General features: G+C 47.7%; 1 non-coding gene across 1 annotated transcript; it reads left to right on the forward strand.

Annotated features, from left to right (window-relative positions):
- Positions 1 to 6,330: 6,330 nt before the first annotated feature.
- On the forward strand, positions 6,331 to 6,405 carry Trnas-uga (transfer RNA serine (anticodon UGA)). Its single transcript has one exon. It is a non-coding gene; the product is annotated as a tRNA-Ser (tRNA).
- Positions 6,406 to 6,864: the final 459 nt, after the last annotated feature.

Raw genomic sequence — 6,864 nt, forward strand, 5'->3', positions numbered from 1 at the left:
CGGCACTAGTACAGTGTATATCCACCTTTCGCAGCAATGCAGGCTGCTATTCTCCCATGGAGACGATCGTAGAGATGCTGGATGTAGTCCTGTGGAACGGCTTGCCATGCCACTTCCACCTGGCGCCTCAGTTGGACCAGCGTTCGTGCTGGACGTGCAGACCGCGTGAGACGACGCTTCATCCAGTCCCAAACATGCTCAATGGGGGACAGATCCGGAGATCTTGCTGGCCAGGGTAGTTGACTTACACCTTCTAGAGCACGTTGGGTGGCACGGGATACATGCGGACGTGCATTGTCCTGTTGGAACAGCAAGTTCCCTTGCCGGTCTAGGAATGGTAGAACGATGGGTTCGATGACGGTTTGGATGTACCGTGCACTATTCAGTGTCCCCTCGACGATCACCAGTGGTGTACGGCCAGTGTAGGAGATCGCTCCCCACACCATGATGCCGGGTGTTGGCCCTGTGTGCCTCGGTCGTATGCAGTCCTGATTGTGGCGCTCACCTGCACGGCGCCAAACACGCATACGACCATCATTGGCACCAAGGCAGAAGCGACTCTCATCGCTGAAGACGACACGTCTCCATTCGTCCCTCCATTCACGCCTGTTGCGACACCACTGGAGGCGGGCTGCACGATGTTGGGGCGTGAGCGGAAGACGGCCTAACGGTGTGCGGGACCGTAGCCCAGCTTCATGGAGACGGTTGCGAATGGTCCTCGCCGATACCCCAGGAGCAACAGTGTCCCTAATTTGCTGGGAAGTGGCGGTGCGGTCCCCTACGGCACTGCGTAGGATCCTAGGTCTTGGCGTGCATCCGTGCGTCGCTGCGGTCCGGTCCCAGGTCGACGGGCACGTGCACCTTCCGCCGACCACTGGCGACAACATCGATGTACTGTGGAGACCTCACGCCCCACGTGTTGAGCAATTCGGCGGTACGTCCACCCGGCCTCCCGCATGCGCACTATACGCCCTCGCTCAAAGTCCGTCAACTGCACATACGGTTCACGTCCACGTTGTCGCGGCATGCTACCAGTGTTAAAGACTGCGATGGAGCTCCGTATGCCACGGCAAACTGGCTGACACTGACGGCGGCGGTGCACAAATGCTGCGCAGCTAACGCCATTCGACGGCCAACACCGCGGTTCCTGGTGTGTCCGCTGTGCCGTGCGTGTGATCATTGCTTGTACAGCCCTGTCGCAGTGTCCGGAGCAAGTATGGTGGGTCTGACACACCGGTGTCAATGTGTTCTTTTTTCCATTTCCAGGAGTGTATATAAGATATGATTCGAACGATGAAGAAAGGAGGGAAATGAAATAGACTCTTTTCAAGGTGTTTTCCTGAGAAAATTTACGCAGATACGAGGGTAATCCCAAAAGTAAGGTCTCCTATTTTTTTATAAGTGCAGAACTCTCTTTCTGTGGCAGTTGGTCACACTGTTATGAAGAGTGCTTCACGTGCTGTGTGTAAACATTCGCACGCCGCGCTGAGGCGCTCAGTCTCGGTTTGGCAGCTGTTGTATGTTACCGCCAAGTGCGAATTGCGCACAGATATTCGATTTTTGAACGCAAAGGGCACTGCGTCGATTGAAATCCATCGCCAATTGACGGAAGTGTATGGTGAGTCAAGCATGGATGTCAAAAATGTTCGTAAGTGGTGTAGAGAGTTTGCAGCTGGTCGGACCGAAACTCACGACGAACAAAGGAGAGGGAGGCCGTCAATTTCTGGGGAGACAGTGTTGAAGGTTGAGCAAAGCATGCGTGAAGATCGGCAGATCACCCTGGGTGATGTCTGCACGTTGGTTCCTGAGGTTTCCCGAAGCACCGCTCACGGAATTTTAACGGAAACATTGAACTACCGGAAGGTGTGCGCAAGATGGGTGCCACGCATGTCGACTGAGGACCACATGCGGCAACGACTTGATGCTTCCCGCGCATTTCTTCACCGCCTTGCAGCCGAACATGACAACTTTCTGGACTCAATTGTCACGGGTGACGAAACCTGGGCATACTACTTTACACCTGAGACCAAGCAACAATCACGCCAGTGGCGGCACCCTTCTTCGCCAAAGTCGCGGAAATTCAAACAAACACAGTCTGCCGGTAAAGCCATGACAACCGTTTTTTTGGGATCTGAAAGGGGTATTGTTGGTCGACTTTATGCCCACTGGGACCACAATTAACGCTGATAGGCACTATGAGACTCTGAAAAAACTCAAACGGGCAATTCAGAATCGGAGAAAAGGAATGTTGAGCAAGGGCGTACACATTCTCCATGACAACGCTCGCCCACACATCGCTCGACAAACCGTTGCTCTCCTGCAACAGTTTCAGTGGAACATAATCACCCACCCACCCTATAGCCCTGACTTGGCGCCCAGTTACTATCACCTGTTCCCTAGGTTAAAAGAACATTAGGCCGGAAAGCGATTCAGCTCCGACGACGAGGTGAAAGAAGAGGTTCATAACTTTCTGAACAGCATGGCGGCGAGCTGGTACGACATGGGCATACGAAAACTGCCACAGCGTCTACAAAAATGCATCCACAGAAATGGTGATTATGTCGAAAAATAGCCAAATGTTCAAGCTGGAAACTGTAGTGTGGCAAAAGAGCCAACATCCTGTTACTAGAGGAGGCCGAAATGCACGTGTTTTAGCTCACGCAGGTTGGCGTGAGGAGGGAAGGACTATACTGACGTGAGGTCTAGAACATGACAAGGAATTAGAATTCAGAAAGCGGACTGTGGTGTGCGTACTGTAAGACCTTCGGTACACACACCATGAGATTATTTAACTTGTCGCTCTAACGAAGTAGGCGAGTGTCAGCAATATGTCTCGTGGTCTTATCGCGGCGTGTTTATCTTCTGCCGGTAGGTCAGACGATGGAAATGCCACTTGCACGCTTAGAGTAGCAGATTGACGGTGACCAACTTTAAACAGAACTTGATTAATTTTCAAACACATTTATTAAGATAATAACAACATAAAATTACTTAACTTGATTCTGGATGCTATTTACAATTGACAATCTGAAGTTCCTTTGGTCTTTGTACGTTAATCTTATTCTCACATATCTATGATACTTGACAAAGTGTCTATACATTTCTCTTCATGGCTATGTACAGTAGTATGGTAATCTTATTAGGCGCAGACTGAAACTTGACTATAGACTGGTACAGACAAATGCAGACTAATGCAGACTGACTAATCGGAGGTCTGTACACTCGTTATAATACCTCGCGCGCTCAGGTATCACTGCGCTAGTGTAATCCGCGAGGAGAAAAGGTTCTACGTTAGCAGCAATCTCATTGGCTGCGTTACATATTAATACGCGGATAGGCGGAAGCAGAATTTGGTCCGTCTCTAAGACAGCGCCATCTCGTAGTGCGGAGACGGACGAGCGCTGCGCCTGCTCTGTTGTGCTTAGTGGGGCGCGCTCTAGTGGGAAAGTTGTGTACGCACTGACTACGCGGAACTATGTACACAACACTGACGGAATTAGTTTGATACTTAACTTTAATCCATTAATGATGAACGTTGCTCTTGACGGTACATGAGTCCAATATTATCTGTTCAGGATACATAGTAACTGAATATGGCGCCTTGCTAGGTCGAAGCAAATGACGTAGCTGACGGCTATGCTAAACTGTCGTCTCGGCAAATGAGAGCGTATGTAGACAGTGAACCATCGCTAGCAAAGTCGGCTGAACAACTGGGGCGAGTGCTAGGGAGTCTCTCTATAGACTAGATCTGCCGTGTGGCGGCGCTCGGTCTGCAATCACTGATAGTGGCGACACGCGGGTCCGACGTATACTAACGGACCGCGGCTGATTTAAAGGCTACCATCTAGCAAGTGTGGGGTCTGGCGGTGACACCACAGAAACTGATGTAAACCATTGTAGAAATAAACAGGTCTATGTACTTATAAAAAAATAGGAGACCTTACTTTTGGAATTACCTTCGTAAATCTGTAATAACCTAGTGCCCTCGGCGCATACCCTAAGAAACCAAATAAGATCCTCTAGACATAATAGAAGGTATCAAGGAAGTAAGTGTGGTTCACGATGTGGACGTCACAATCAGACATGATTTAGGGAAATTTGTACAAAGCTAAATAATTATGCTAGTTAAACTGGGATCTGAATCCCCGACAGTTTCGAATACATGTCCAGTCCTGTAACGAGTGCACCGTTATAGAAAGCTAGTAGCAGTGCTGGCCTTTTGGTGGATGTGGAACGGTGAGCATTCCGCTTATCGGTGGAGTGTGTGACAAGCGCCGACAGCTGACAAGATGCGGCCGACGCTATCTCCTAATGGCGCTTCCGCTCTGTGTGGCATGCGACAGACGCGGACCGAACGATAACGTCGCCAATGGCACAAAACACACACTAAAAATACACGCTGCGTTTGCTGGTCCCACTGTGACAACGTTCGGTACTTCATTGGTATTCTGCGGTGAATGTACAGTTCATAGAGCACAAACATCTCTGGAGGGAGCATTGTCCATTTCCCGCCTACTTACAAGGGAACCTCCCCATCGCACCCCCCTCAGATTTAGTTATAAGTTGGCACAGTGGATAGGTCTTGAAAAACTGAACACACATCAATCGAGAAAACAGGAAGAAGCTGTGTGGAATTATGAAAAAAATTAGCAAAATATACAAACTGAGTAGTCCATGCGCAAGATAAGCAACATCAAGGAGAGTGCGAGGTCAGGAGCGCCGTGGTCCCGTGGTTAGCGTAAGCAGCTGCGAAACGAGAGGTCCTTGGTTCAAGTCTTCCCTCGAGTGAAAAGTTTATTTTCGCAAAGTTATGATCTGTCCGTTCGTTCATTGACGTTTCTGTTCACTGTAATAAGTTTAGTGTCTGTGTTTTGCGAATGCACCGCAAAACTGTGCGATTAGTAGACGAAAGGACGTGCATCTCCAATGGGAACAGAAAACATTTGATCGCAAGGTAATAGGTCAACCGATTCCTCTACAGGAAAACACGTCTGATATATTCTATACGACACTGGTAACGGCATGTGCGTCTCATGACAGGAATATGTTGTCGACCCACCTAACTTGTACACTTGGCGAATGGGTTTTACCTTGCCCGATTTAGGTTTTCTTGTGGATGTGATACTCACTCCGAAAAAAGTGACGAAAACATAAGAATGTGTCACATAAACAGCAACAAATGAATGCAACAGTTTCACAGTCGCACAGTTTTCCCTGTGCTCTGTCAAAACATATGTTTTTAACGGTTTTTAACGTTTTCAAATTTTTCCTTGTGTAGACCGTCAAATCCTGAATATGTCCAAGCAAAGCTGAACATATCCTGGAATTTTGGTGAGCGAAGTTGATTATGTGTGAGTGCCTGAGCTTTGATAATTGTCTGCAAATAAAAAGTTAAACTTTTCACTCGAGGGAAGACTTGAACCGAGGAGCTCTCACTCCGCAACTCCTCACGCTAACAACGGGACCACGGCGCTCCTGAGCTCACACTTCTCATTCATGTTGCCTGTTTTGCGCATGGACTACTCAGTTTGTATATTTAGCTTTTTTTTCATAGTTCCACACAACTTCTTCCTGTTTTCTCGATTGATCTGTGTTCAGTTTTTCGAGGCCTATCCACTGTGCCAACTTATAACTGAATCTGAGGGGGGTGCGATGAGGAGGTTCCCTTGTTAGAAAGTTAAATATTACACCCATTTTCCCTGTTTTTACGCGTATATTTATTTGCGATTTCGATAGTGAATAATAAATGTTATCGCTAGGGATCCAAAGAGAAATTCCTGAAACTATTAACAGTTACTTTTGTAAGTGTACAGAATCTTTGCATCAGGAATGGGAAAAACCGACAGGTTAATACAGATTCCGGTAGTTTAGATCTGAACATTCGGTATCTTTCGATATTTCTTTGGACTCAGCTATAACAGATATTTTTTGAAACTTCCTGGTAGATTAAAACTGTGTGCCGGGCCGAGACTCGAACTCGGGACCTTTGCCTTTCGCGGGCAAGTGCTCTACCAACTAAGCTACCCAAGCACGACTCACGCCCCGTCATCACAGCTTTACTTCTGCCAGTACCTTGTCGCCTACCTTCCAAACTTTTCAGAATCTCTCCTGCGAACCTTGCAGAACCAGCACTCCTGAAAGAAAGGATAATGCGGAGGCATGGCTTAGCCACAGCCTGGGGGATGTTTCCAGAATGAGATTTCCACTCTGCAGCGGAGTGTGCGCTGATATGAAACTTCCTGGCGGATTAAAAGAGAGCTTCTGTAGAGTTTGGAAGGTAGGAGACGAGGTACTGGCAGAAGTAAAGCTGTGAGGAAAGGGCGTGAGTCGTGCTTGGGTAGCTCAGTTGGTAGAGCACTTGCCCATGAAAGGCAAAGGTCCCGAGTTCGAGTCTCGGCCCGGCACACAGTTTTAATCTACCAGGAACTTTCATATCAGCGCACCCTCCGCTGCAGAGTGGAAATCTCAATCTAGATATTTTTTGTTGTTTGCTAATATGTGAGTAAAACATCGAAATATCAATTACCCATAGTTGTACTGCGTAGATGTTTCATTTCTAAACAAATCTTTCTTAAGAAAAAAAGTCGTGTTTATTCGTAAAATTTGTATTGGTTTGAAATATTGCGTCAGTATAGAAAATGGGAATAGCAGTAAGTGTTATTTTAATAACAATGCCGATAGAAATAAGCAGCGAACACATGGGAGAAGAATTGGTACAGCACTGCTGAGACAGTAATGCCCCTGTTGCCATGTGTTGTGGATTAAGATATGCATGTACGCTTAGTGTATAAGACTTTCGTCCATCTGGTCTATACGGTAGTTTCTCGCTGTCGTCGGCGGACATCCGTCGTTGCAGAATGTCAC

This window comes from Schistocerca cancellata, chromosome 9 (assembly GCF_023864275.1).
Source record: "Schistocerca cancellata isolate TAMUIC-IGC-003103 chromosome 9, iqSchCanc2.1, whole genome shotgun sequence".
In the NCBI taxonomy this organism is placed as follows: domain Eukaryota; kingdom Metazoa; phylum Arthropoda; class Insecta; order Orthoptera; family Acrididae; genus Schistocerca; species Schistocerca cancellata.